At 39.7% G+C, this 12,722-nt stretch overlaps 1 protein-coding gene across 1 annotated transcript in view; it reads right to left on the bottom strand.

Annotated features, from left to right (window-relative positions):
- NEK10 (NIMA related kinase 10) overlaps positions 1-12,722 on the bottom strand; it is a 221,021-nt gene that overhangs the window by 207,831 nt on the left and 468 nt on the right. The window lies entirely within an intron of this gene.

Here is a 12,722-nt window from a genome sequence, read left to right as displayed (position 1 = left end):
ATGAAAGCCACAAGCCACAAGGATTAGCACAGGAAAATGTGTGGAAAAGCTCGGACATAGGCTTCTTCTGCCAGAAGGAGAGCACATCCACCCAGATCATACCTGCTAAACACCCTGTCTTATTCCCTTGTTTAATCTCCATAATTTGATTGACCTGGTGTGTGAAGAGGAAATAATCATCTAATAGTTTTATGTCTACTCTGTGAGCTGGAAGAGTGAGAATAGATAACTCTCTGGAAATGTTTCACTTAATTAAACAGTAAACAAATCCACTGGAATCAGTAGAAACAGATAATTGCCTTCAGATAATAAACAAAATCATTTCCACCTGATGGCTGTTAAAATGGAAATTATTCGGAAGAAAACTTTGAGAAGTTGGAAATGCTCTGAAATATTCCGCCTAATCCCATTTTAAATTAACAAAAAACAATCACAGTTATACCAGTTGTTATAATCCAAAACTAGGGATGAGGGGAAAGCAGCTCACATCTTAAGTGAAGTTGCCCAGAGGCCAACAACTTACTGAGAAAGTATCCTCCAGAGAAGTCAAGCAAGGGTGCTACCAAGAGGTCTCCAGAGGGCAGCCTCAGTGTGATTCCAAGAGGAGCTCTGGAGTATCGATTATGCCTCAGGACTGTCTAAACCTGAGGGGAGAGAGCAGTCCTGCATCTTTCTGGAGCCTTCAGTAATTGGGTAAGGGTCCCTGAGGGAGGTCATAATTCCCCAGACACTCCTGTCTGGGGGGTAGAGGGACTCTAGGAGCTTACGAGGAGTCCTCCAAAAAAAGAGACTCAGGAACTGGCTATAAGAAGCAAAGAAATATTGAAGGCAACACCCAACACACCAATAGTCCTAAAGGATGAGAGAGACTGGGGTAGGATACCCATGTCATCCACTGTGATCACCAACCCCAGTGGAAGAGCTGTGGACAATGACGGTACAAGTATCTTGCTCGGGATACACACTGAGCACAGTCTCAAATTTCCCACCTTTGCATGACCTCTCCATGACTTTCATTTCTCTGATACTTCTACCCTCTCCCTCTTGTTCACTTCCCTTCAGCCCTATTGGCCTTGTCCCTGGCTCAGGAACATGGCAACTCCATTTTCCTTCCTGTCTGTAAGCCTGGACACTTGCCACTTGCTGTTGCTCTCTCATCCTCAGGCCTGCTCCTTCGTGTCATTCAGGTTGTCCCTGCTTTGGTGCAAGCTCCTCTGATGAACCACAGACTCATCTGTACCACATCACCCTGTTTCATCTCCTGAAACTCACCAACATCAGAAATCTTCTTGTCCATTTTTTGTTTCCTTGCACTAGATCGTAAGGCTCATGTGAGCAGAGACTGTATCTGTTTTACACGCAAATATATCCCCCATGCACCAAACAGGGCACGGCATGGTACAAGCACAGTACAAAACCTCAAAAAAATATTTGTGTCATAATCTACAAGGAGTGGCTAAGGTAGCTTTACCAAAGTTCATGAATTATTTTCTTTTTAACAATTATTTTAGGATATTAGGATTAGAGCCAACTTTAACACTCCAAACCTGGTGCTCTTCCTCAATGCCCGTGGGCAGCTTGTACTCCCCACTTTGCAAAACTGTGCACAAAATATTGCAATTGCATGATTACCCCCATGAGATTAGGAATTGGACCTCCCTATTCACCAGTCACAAGGAAGGCAAACAACAGATATTAACACTATAAAAAAAATAAATAATGGATCAATGGATAAAAGGACTATTTAAAAAAACAAACTTGTGTCATTACTCCTTTAATTCAAAAATCTTTCATAGAGCTTCCTCACAAATCAAATCAACTGATGAACATCTGTAATGCTACAATATTCTTGAATGTATTCAGGAATTATCTCAATTATTCAGTCTTTAGGAGGTAAATTAGAGTTCAATATAAAATAATATTCATGAACAGTGCTTTTCAAACCACCTATGAAGTCTCTTGTAAATTTGTAATCTATCATGGACTGATACTTTTCTTCCATATCCTGTTTGGCAAGATAAATCCACTGATCGTGTACGTGGATATCACACCAATGTTGAATTGCTGTAAAGATCTCTAATCACTCTCAATTTTGTACTTATTTCCTCATGGATCAGTAACATAGCTGTCTGAAAACCATCCAAATATCCCAGAAAACTGAAGTCTCTCCTTTCAAATAGCAATATTGTTCTCACAGTAACGCTAGATGATTCTCTGGGAACTATTTCCTCAAGTGCAGAGTCTGAGGACTGAGTAGTTGTGAATTCCAGTACAACCAGGAGAGGGCAAGAGTGAGCCCAGGAGAAAGAGAACCATGGCTAAGTCAGGGCTGAACAGGAGCTCCCCATTTAAAACCAGGGCAGTCCCACTTCCCTGGGGTTCTGTGCACAGTTTCATTGGAGAAAAGGGTTCTGTTGCTAAAAACAAAAATAAAACAACACAAACACCACTCATTTTTCTAACATATATTTTGCAGATGAGATGAGGCCAAAGAGATTATAATACTAGCTACATAAACACTTGTGTTCAGGTGGATTTCCCTTTGATTCTAAGTGTGAAAGCTGAAATTTAGTATTTTTTTCTTTACAAAAAGAGAGGGGGTGAAGTGAAAGATTATATATAAAAATCCTAGTACATATTACTTTAAGAACAGAAACTTTCAATATCTTTCCTATGCATATTTCAGTCATGGGACCCAAAAACTACCTCAGAGGGAAGAGAAAGGATCTTTCCATGCCTTACGGGATAGCCAAATGGGTTCACTGTTTACAGCCCTGGTCAAGTACAGACATAATCACAGTACTGACTCATTGCTGAATTTTTTTTAATACACTTAAAAAAGACTCTCAAAAGTAATTCCTATCTCCTATTGTCGTTTGAATGTGGGTTAATGCTAAAAGAAGTCTCCAGAGGCACACACCTCATTTGCTCATGATCTCTTGGTAATTTCAGGGTAAACACCTATGACAGAGAAAGAAATCCATGCTATGGTAAAATTACCTAATTGTCTGTAACTAATCTAAATTGTACAATATAAACCCACTAACTAAGTAACATGGTGAGTATTCGTGATATGGTTTTCAGACTCTAAAAAAAATTCTTTTTTATTCTACAGTTGCCTTAAACCGTTCAGAAGATCCTTAAATGCCTTCATCTTTACTGAAGATAAAACAGAAAGTCATTTGATTCCTGATGGAAAATAGTTCCAAATCCCAGTAATACCTTTTTTTCTCATTAGTCACTTAGGTCACATCTTTGTAAATACCACATTTTATTTACTAAATTTACTAATAGTAAAGAAAAACAGCACTTAGAAAGCAGTATTAGTAAGAGAGCTTAACATGACTCCAGGTAATTACCACTTTTGGCTACATCGGGTTTATTATTTTGAAAAAGCACTAAAATAAACTGTCATAAAGCTTACCACAAAAGGAAGTTCTAACTTCCTTGTACCAACAAAAGAGAGTCCTTATTTCCTTTGATGAATGACAGTTAACCTCCATATTAGATTACAAGCTACAGATCTGTCTGTGCTCAAGTACACATTAAAGAAACTGAGAGGACTTTCAGCTCCATAACTAGCTGGCAAAGCAAAATGAAAAATCATATCCCTAAATCCTTTACAGTAGATTTTTTCCACTCAATATTCCTTTAAAAATGGTTCTTTGAAAACAAAGTAGCTAAAATTAGATATAATTTACATAGAGAATTAAAAACAGAAACCAGACAACTATGTTAAAATGCATTAGTTAGAAGTTAATTTCTTAATCTTGATAATTGTGCCATGGTCATGAAAGATGCTAGCACTAGGGAAGGAGAGCTGAGTGAAGGGTAGATGCAAACCCACCATACTACTTTTGCAGCTTTTATAGAAGTCCAAAACTATTTCAGAATAATCAAAATGCATTGGCCATTTGAACAGTTTATTTAATTAAAGTTCTATGAGAGGGGCGCCTGGGTGGCTCAGTTGGTTAAGAGTCTGCCTTCAACTCGGTCGTGATCCCGTAGTCCTGGGATCAAGCCCTCATCGGGCTCCCTGCTCAACAGGGAGATTGCTTCTTCCTCTCCCTCTGCCCCTAACCTCACTTATGCAATTGTCTCTCTTTCTCAAATAAAAAAAATCTTTCTTAAAAAAATAAAGTGCTGTGAGAATAGAGAAAGTGTTTCCTCTTTACAAAAAATTGCACTTAATCTAGCAGAGATATAAAGCTTGGTCGTTTCAAACTAGTTGTGTTTTAGAAAACTATAACCCTTGCACAGAAAGTGTCAAGTTAGATTGGTCAAATGACTGGAAAATAAAACACACACATGCACACACACACACACACATTTTGAAAGTAAAGTGATCAAAAAGTCAAGGAACTCCTATAAGAAACAACTTGCTTATACCTGTACCTGTTACAACCTCAAAAAGGGAGTCGACTTATCTAAACCATAGAGTTGATTTTATCCCTTATGTTACATTGTGATTGTTCTTTAATGGGAAATAGTTGTGGAGCTAGCAGAACAGAAACATCTGTTATATATATATAAAAAAAAAAACCTTAGAGAACATCTGGTGGGAGGGTTTCTAACACCTTGCAGGCCTAGGAACTGAGTGTAAATGAGTGACAGGCATAGCAGGACTGACAGATTATAGTCAGGACATCAGTCAAACCTGTAAAGGCATATCCTTCCTAAAGGGATTCAAACTCATATTAAAACTGAAGCAAAACAAAACTCCTGCACAGGACAGATAAAACAAATCCACCAGTCATGGGTTGAATATCAGGATTCAGCACCCTTCATTTAACACAAGAGGAAACTGAGGCCCAGAGAGGTAAAAGGTATCCAAGGCCACACAACACCTTTAAAAGGAGGAGAGCAGAGCCCAGTTCACTTTCAGGGCCTAAATCCTAAATGGCAATCCAGGTAGATGGGAGGACTTGTTGACCTTGGCCCTTAGCCAAGGGCAAAGGGTGATCTAATAACAACGGATGCTTGCACAACCCCACCTCCTGGACCCTGGGGGGCTTGCAAACATCCATTCATTCATCCTAGCTCACTCGTGTGAAATAGGTAGGCGGTGTATCCTAGTATCACCATACAGAGGAAAACAAAGACACAGTTGCTACAGAACCTCCTCCATCGGCAGGAATCTGTCGCCAGCTCAGGGCAAGTATCATCATGGCCTTGCTCCTGAGTCAGGAGACCTGACCCCTTCCTTGTGCAAAGCATTTATATTTTAAACAATTTTCTCTTATATCTAAATAAGCACTTTAAGGTACAGGAATAAAACATCCCAATTGTACTGTCTCCCACTCATTCCCACAAATATTTATTGACCATCTGCTGTGTGTTAGATACTTTTTTAAGAGTTTGCCCTCATTTTCCACTAGGCAACAACACTGACCCAAGTTGGACAGCCGGTGCTGCTCCAGAATCAACTAGAATATGTGGCAACAGATACCATTATAATTTTCTTCTTTCAAGCTTTATTCCCATTCAAACTTATACCTTTTTTGATGAAGGGAAATATCTGCAGATATGAACAGAGTTTCTATAGCTCCCCTCAACTGCCACTGCATAATGGTTATTTGTGATATGCCTGTGCTCACGGCTTGTCTGGCTGCTGACCCAAACCTACACAAGACCTATTTTGTCATGTACCTGTGTTAAGACAAATGAAATCAGGGATCCCTGGGTGGCGCAGCGGTTTGGCGCCTGCCTTTGGCCCAGGGCGCGATCCTGGAGACCCGGGATCGAATCCCACGTCGGGCTCCCGGTGCATGGAGCCTGCTTCTCCCTCTGCCTGTGCCTCTGCCTCTCTCTCTCTCTCTCTCTCTCTCTCTCTCTCTCTGTGTGTGTGTGTGTGTGTGTGACTGTCATAAATAAATAAAAATTAAAAAAAAAAGACAAATGAAATCAGAGACCCATATATTAAACAGGGAGATTGAAAAGGAAAAAAAAAAAAAAAAGGTCCAGATGATATGAGGGGAAATTTTATATTAACTACTGAATGAAAGTAACTTAAAAAGCACATCAAATTTCTCTTTTCTTGTTGACCCCAAACACAGCAAGAATATGGGTTTTTTTTTTTTTTTTTAATTTACTCATGAGAGACACAGAGAGAGGGGCAGAGACATAGGCAGGGGGAGAAGCAGGCTCCCTGTGGGGAACCTGATGCGGGACTCGATCTAAGGACCCCGGGATCATGATCTGAGCCAAAGGCAGACGCTCAACCACTGAGCCACCCAGGTGCCCTGCAAGAATACATTCTATTCTCTGTTTTTGTGTCAGAAAGGTGACAATATTCATTCACTCCTTCAAAAATGAATTACTGATGCCCTCAATAATCCTCAGCACTGAGGATACTGCACTGAATAAGACATGGTCAAAAATGTCTTACCCCCAAGGTGAACCCTCATACTAATAAATCATAATAATAAATGAGTCATGGTGGTAATAGGCAAGTATGGATTCAGCCCAAACTCTAGACCTTTTAAGGGTGAAAAGACTGAGTAAACACATTGATATTCATAACAATTGGAGGCACTACAAGAAACTATAAGTATTTTTAAGCCATAAAATTAAATTTAATTTCATCTAATAACACTTTGTTTTCAGTGCATTTATTTACTATGCTCTGAATGTGCACAAGACACTATTGGGCACTGCAAAAAGAATCTATCCACATCTCAGTGTGTGTTTGTGTTTGCATGTGTGTGTGTGTGAAATCATAAATACATAGGCTAAACAATATGAAACTACTGCTATTGGGATTTAAGGCAGGAGGGTAGTTTCTCATGTATTAGTCTCTACACGCTAATACAGGGATTAAATAAGAACTCTAGAAATGTCAAAAAGCAGAGGAAATTAACTTCCTTTGTATATTATTAACCTATATAATTAAAGGAGATTATAAATTGAATGAATTTAGGGGGAAGATCACTGTGAGCTGAAAAGTTATGGAAAGGCTCATGAATTGGGGACATGAAGAAGGTCCAGAAAAATGGGTGGGATATGTGATGAACTTTCCAGGAGAGTGAATGAATAAGGGGATGGAGGCAAAATACTGGGAGTGGTTTGGGGAGACAGCAAGTAGGTGAGTTGAACTGAAGCTGAGGAATGTGGAGAGAGGTGAATGATGGTGCATGAATGAGAGGCAGCCTCTAAGTCTACATCCAACTTCTGAAGCAAAATAGTCTTAAATAATCTCAAAGTACAGTCCTTTGGCATAAACCTCAGAAAAAAATTGCACTTTTCTCATCCTCACCCCTTATTCCTACTAAATCCTGACTAGTTTCCTACTATTTCCAATATGTTCCCTATCTATTCACTTCTTTCCACCCTCATTGCCAACACCCTAGTCTCCCTCCTCACTCACCTGAACTACAGCAATCCATTCCTAAATTGTCCCTCAACTTCCATTTACTCTCTCTGCCCAACAATATGGAATCCATTCTCCACACAGCAACAAAAGCACCCTTTTTATGGTACAACTCTGACAGATTAAGCCTTTGTGGGCTTCTCACTTCTCTTAGGATAACAATAAAAATCAACGAGGCCTATAACATGTTCCATGGAGATGATGCCTCTGCCGCCCTCCCTAGCCAGTTCCACTAATACCTGGCCCCTGAATCCTTGCTCTAGAGCTGATTCTGCTAGACACCCAGGGATCTCTACTCCTGGACTCAAGAAACAGATGGGTATGAGAAGGCTTGTCATGTCTCAGCTCAAGTGTCCATTCTTTAAGGTAATTTCCACTGGCCTCCTTGAGGAGGCCACAGCTTCACCAGGCACTGTCTTGTAGCTCTTAATAAAGAGTCAGATTCAGGCAATAATTTAATAAATGTCTGTCTCCTTTAGGTACTATAAACTAGTCAGGGATAGAGTGACTGCCAGTTTGCTCATCCCCAGCATCCAGAAAAGCATTGCTAAGAATTGAATGAGTGATTGCTGAATGGATGAATGAATGAATGAATGAATGAAAAAATCCCAAGTGAAACGTGATTGGGAAGCTCTAAGTATAAATGGAGTATCATTGTTTAAATATGAAGAATAAAGATAGCAGGAGAAAATTATCAACAAATAATAAGTTTGCCTCAGCTGACCAGGATCCAGTTGTTACAAAATGTTGGTCTGACAAAAATCTCATCATAAACACAGCCACAAAGTAAAGGAAGCCACAAGGTTAATAAGATATTCATGCTAAATATGGACTACCTCAAGTATACAGAAAAAGGACAATAATATTTCCTGAAGATGAGCATTCATATTTATCTCAAGTGTAGCATATAGATGCACATCCTGTGAATATGTGGTCTCCACTGGTTTAAGAACATGAATTCTTCTGGCTACAACACAAAGATGTAGTCCAAAGGAGCACCAATAGTGGACGAGAACTGGTTTCTGTGTGTGCCTGCCACATGACCTTAGAAAGCCCCAGGATCTCTCTATTTACTAGTTTCCTCATTTACCGAAAATAGAAATAATAATATCTCCCATTATAAAGCGGTAGTCGGAACTAAATAAAATAAAGCAAAACCCCTTCCTTTAGCACTGTCAATAGCTACAGAAATGTAAGTAATTGTTATAATGATAGCTGTTTATAAATACTGTGACAGGTAATATTACTATTACTTCAATTTGAAGAGCCTGCCATGCTCATTTTATGAATTTTTAAAAGGTTTTATTTATTTATTCATGGGAGACACAGAGAGAGGCAGAGACATAGGCAGAGGGAGGAGAAGCAGGCTCCATACAGGAGCCTGACGCAGCACTTGACCCTGGAACTCTGCGAATACGTCCTAAGCTGAAGGCAGATAGATGCTCAACCGCTGAGCCACCCAGGTGTCCCTGCTATGCTCATTTTAAATCAACTGTCTATATTCACTGACTTTGATTCATTGAAAACAAATAGTAGACACAAAGTGAAAAAAAAAAGCTTTATTTTCAAAATGACAAGCAGTCCTGATTTTAATTTTTTTAATCTAATGTTATTCAAGGTTTACTATCATAAGAACTCTGGTATATTCATTTAATCCTCAAAATGATCTTACGTGGTGGGTAGTGTTGGATCTCCAACTTACTGAAGAAGAAACCGAGGCAACGAGAAGCTAAGTAACTTGGCTAAGATCCTGTATCTAGTAATAGAACAACGATAATAAGAGCAAATGTTTACATGGTGCTTTGCCCATGCCAGTGCCATGCTCAGTGCTTTCCACACCTTAAATCATACAAGTCTCCTAAAAAATCTGGAAGGCAGCTACCAGCATTGTCCCTTTCAAAGATGGGCAAACTAAGGTCCATAGAGGTTAAGCACTATGTGTGTAGGCCAAAAGCTGTTAAGTGGCAGGACAGGAATTTAAAGCCAGGAAGATCCTTCCCTGTTAATCTAATGCTATAATAACTCTCACTTATTGGTGGAAATTTTCCAGCTCTCTAAGTGAATTTTCTAAATAAATGTTTGCCACATTAATAATCAAATATTACTTCATACACACTTTTCTGAAATTAACAATTCCCTGTCTTTCACGAATGATACACTAAATACTGTATAATTTTTTCTTGATGGCTTAGGGTCATGGCTGCTGTGCTTTCTGCATTCAGCTTCTAGTTTTTATTTCAAGTTTCATAGAAGGGTTTTTTTTCTAGTCTCTTTTCCAGATGAGCCAGCCGACTGTCATTTTGTCTCTGTGACTTTTAATGGCTGTGAAGCTAGGACCCAGATCAATTAGAATTATCCCTAATGTAAGATTTAATAACCCCCGAGGTGATGTCAAGTCAATGGAGTTGGGTGTACGACCTTTATTTTATCATGACTATTGAAATTTCAGCTGAGATGACGTTAAGTCTGACCTCTGGATAAGCATGAGTAATTATGAAAAATCAGTGCTTATTTTCAAGGGTTTTTAAAGTCATCACACGTGTCACCCAGATATGAATATGTTTAATGTTCACTTTCCTATGGAAATAGACCAAGTCTTTCAAAAATATAAGATTCATTCCCAAATCCAAGCCACACAATCTGTCCCTCAGCAGAGACTTTTTATTCCCTTACCCTGCTTAACTGTTAACTTATCTCTCTTGCCCAAGAAATACAAACAGCTACTTTTACAGGTACATACTTCCTATATACCCACCATAGTTCTAAGAAATTTGTCAATATTGATTCATGTAACTAAACAACTCCATTTTACAGGAAACTGAGGTGCAAAAAATTGAAGTAACTTGCCAGAGGTCTCATATCTGGCAGTTGGGGGAGCTCGCACTTGCACCTAGGCAAGCTGGCTTGAAAGTCTGTGTCCTACGCATCTTGCTCTACTATTCCTGAGAACATAAGTTCTAAAGGAACAGTGACCTTGTTTTGTTCACTGCCAAACGTGCAGGTGCTCAATAAATATTCATTAATTGTCTGAATGACCTTCTAGCTCCTCTCTTCCTATCTAAGTGCTCAAACTCCGTTCACTCTGACTTTGGCCTCAAAGATGGGCTGGCTCTGAGAAGCAGGAGTAACATTCTGGGCCCTTCTTTCACCTCCTCAGGACTTTACTAGTTATAGTTCCTTTTGATCTGCCCTATCTGGCATGGTGCCCTAGACTAATATGATTGTCAACAAATACTCATTAAATGAATGAGTGTCTTACTGTTTGCATGCTGTTGACAACACACAAAAGTTTGTCATCAAGTAGTATAGCATGATCAAGTAGGAGGAGGATGTCCTAGAAATTGCACTTAAATGAATTAAAGGATTGATTTGTATCTTCTGTGGGCCAAACATGGAAATTTCACAATTCTCACCTTTAGAATGTTACTTTTTCTTTTTTGTGAAGACATTTTTAGGGCAGCTTTGGATTTACAACAAATCTGAGAGAAAGGTGCAGAGATTTCTCATATACCTCCTGCTCCCAAACTGCAGAGTCTCCCCTATTAACAGAATCACTCACCAGAATGATATATTTTACACTAAGGATGAGCTGTATTGGTACATCATGATCACGCAAAGTCCAGTTTACCTTAGGGTTGACTCTTGGTGGTATACATTCTATGGGTTTGGACAAATATATAATGACCTGTATCCGTCACTATAATAGCATATAATATTTTCACGATCCTAAAAATCCTCTGTTCACTGTCTATTCATTTCTCCCCAACTCCCAACTCCCAGAAACCACTGATCTTTTTACAGCTTACAAATTTTTGCCTCTTCCAGAATGTCATATTGTTGAATCTATACAATATGTAGACTTTTCAGATTGGCGTCTTTCACTTAGTAATAGGCATGTAAGTTTCCTCCATGTCTTTTCATGGCCTCATAGTTCATTTGTTTTTAGCACTGAATAATGTTCCACTGTCTGGTGGTATCAGTTTGTCCATTCACCCACCAAAAGACATCTCAATTGTTTGCAAATATTGACAATTGTGAATAAAACTGCTACAAACATCCTTGTATTTTGATTTTTTAAACATATGAAAATTCACTAAGTATAAGGTACTGTGAATTTGATATGAATTGTGCAGATTTAGTCTTTAAGATAATCAGATGAGATAGGTGCTATTCTCAGCCCATTGTACAAATAAAGACGCTTATTGGAGACTAAGTAATTTGCTGTGGGCCACTGAACTAAAATGCAGAAGCCAGGATTCAAATCCATGTATCTCTGACTCCAAAGCCTTTCTTCTGCAACCTACACTGTACTCTCTGTTTCCTGCTTGATATTTGTGCCATGTAATAACAACTACCATCATAATGATTATGCAGATAGACTCTGAGTTGAAGTAGTTTCCAATTACTAAGGGTCTTGAAATCTAAGCAAAATCTATAAATTCAACATTCATATTTTATAAGCAAAAGCTTCATTGGCCAGAAATTACTTCTGACTTTTCTGGAACCTGAAAAAGGACATCATGAAAAACAATGACTTCCCATTTTAGAGATCCATTCGATTAACCGATATTTGTTATAGCCCCTGCTACAAGGATGTTACTGTGAGAAATACAACAAATGCCGAGTGAGACAAACATAGCCTCTGCCTGCACAAAGAGTGTCTAGAGAAGGGAATAGAAAAGTAAAGAGGCAACGCATAGCGAAAGACTACGGAGTGAGAACAGGGGTGGGGAGGGGAGGGTGCAAAAAGTGGAGTCCACTGTGGGCAGTGTGAACAACAGGCACAATTACCACACAGGGGAAAGAGTGTGGCATGTTCCGGGAATGAACAAATTGGTAATGCTGATGGAAGGCCCAACTAAAGAGTCTGGAGTAAGAGAACAGAGAATCTTTGCAGGGAACGAAATGCTATCGTTTGTTTTTTAGAAGGATCCTAACTCTCAGGGAAAATGGATGAGATAGGGCCAGCCTGGAACCAGGGACCTGGATGGGTGCTGAATTTAACCAATGGACTGGTGGAAATTATAATACACCGAGAACGGAGACGATGATGCGGGAATTGGTTTGACAGCTAGTAAGAAGGGGCAGGCTTGGTAATTGATGGAAATGCAGAAGAGGTGGTGTCAGAGACCCTGCCTGGAGTGTGATTTTGGTAACTGAATGGATGGGCCTGCCCAAGATAGGGAATCCAAGGGTGAGGCAGTCTGGTGGGGGTGGATGGAGCTAGCCTTTGGGGTTACACACCTGAAGTGTGGAGCTGGCTGGCGGTTGGATGTGGGGGTCTGGCGCTTCGTGGAGCAGCGTGGGCTGGAGGTGGCGGCTTTCCAGCCATGCGTGAAGGCTTGGAAGTGGA

Source organism: Nyctereutes procyonoides, unplaced genomic scaffold (assembly GCF_905146905.1).
Source record: "Nyctereutes procyonoides isolate TBG_1078 unplaced genomic scaffold, NYPRO_anot_genome, whole genome shotgun sequence".
Classification (NCBI taxonomy): domain Eukaryota; kingdom Metazoa; phylum Chordata; class Mammalia; order Carnivora; family Canidae; genus Nyctereutes; species Nyctereutes procyonoides.
Note: the sequence above shows the minus strand (reverse complement) of the source record. Positions and strands in the feature narration are given on the sequence as shown.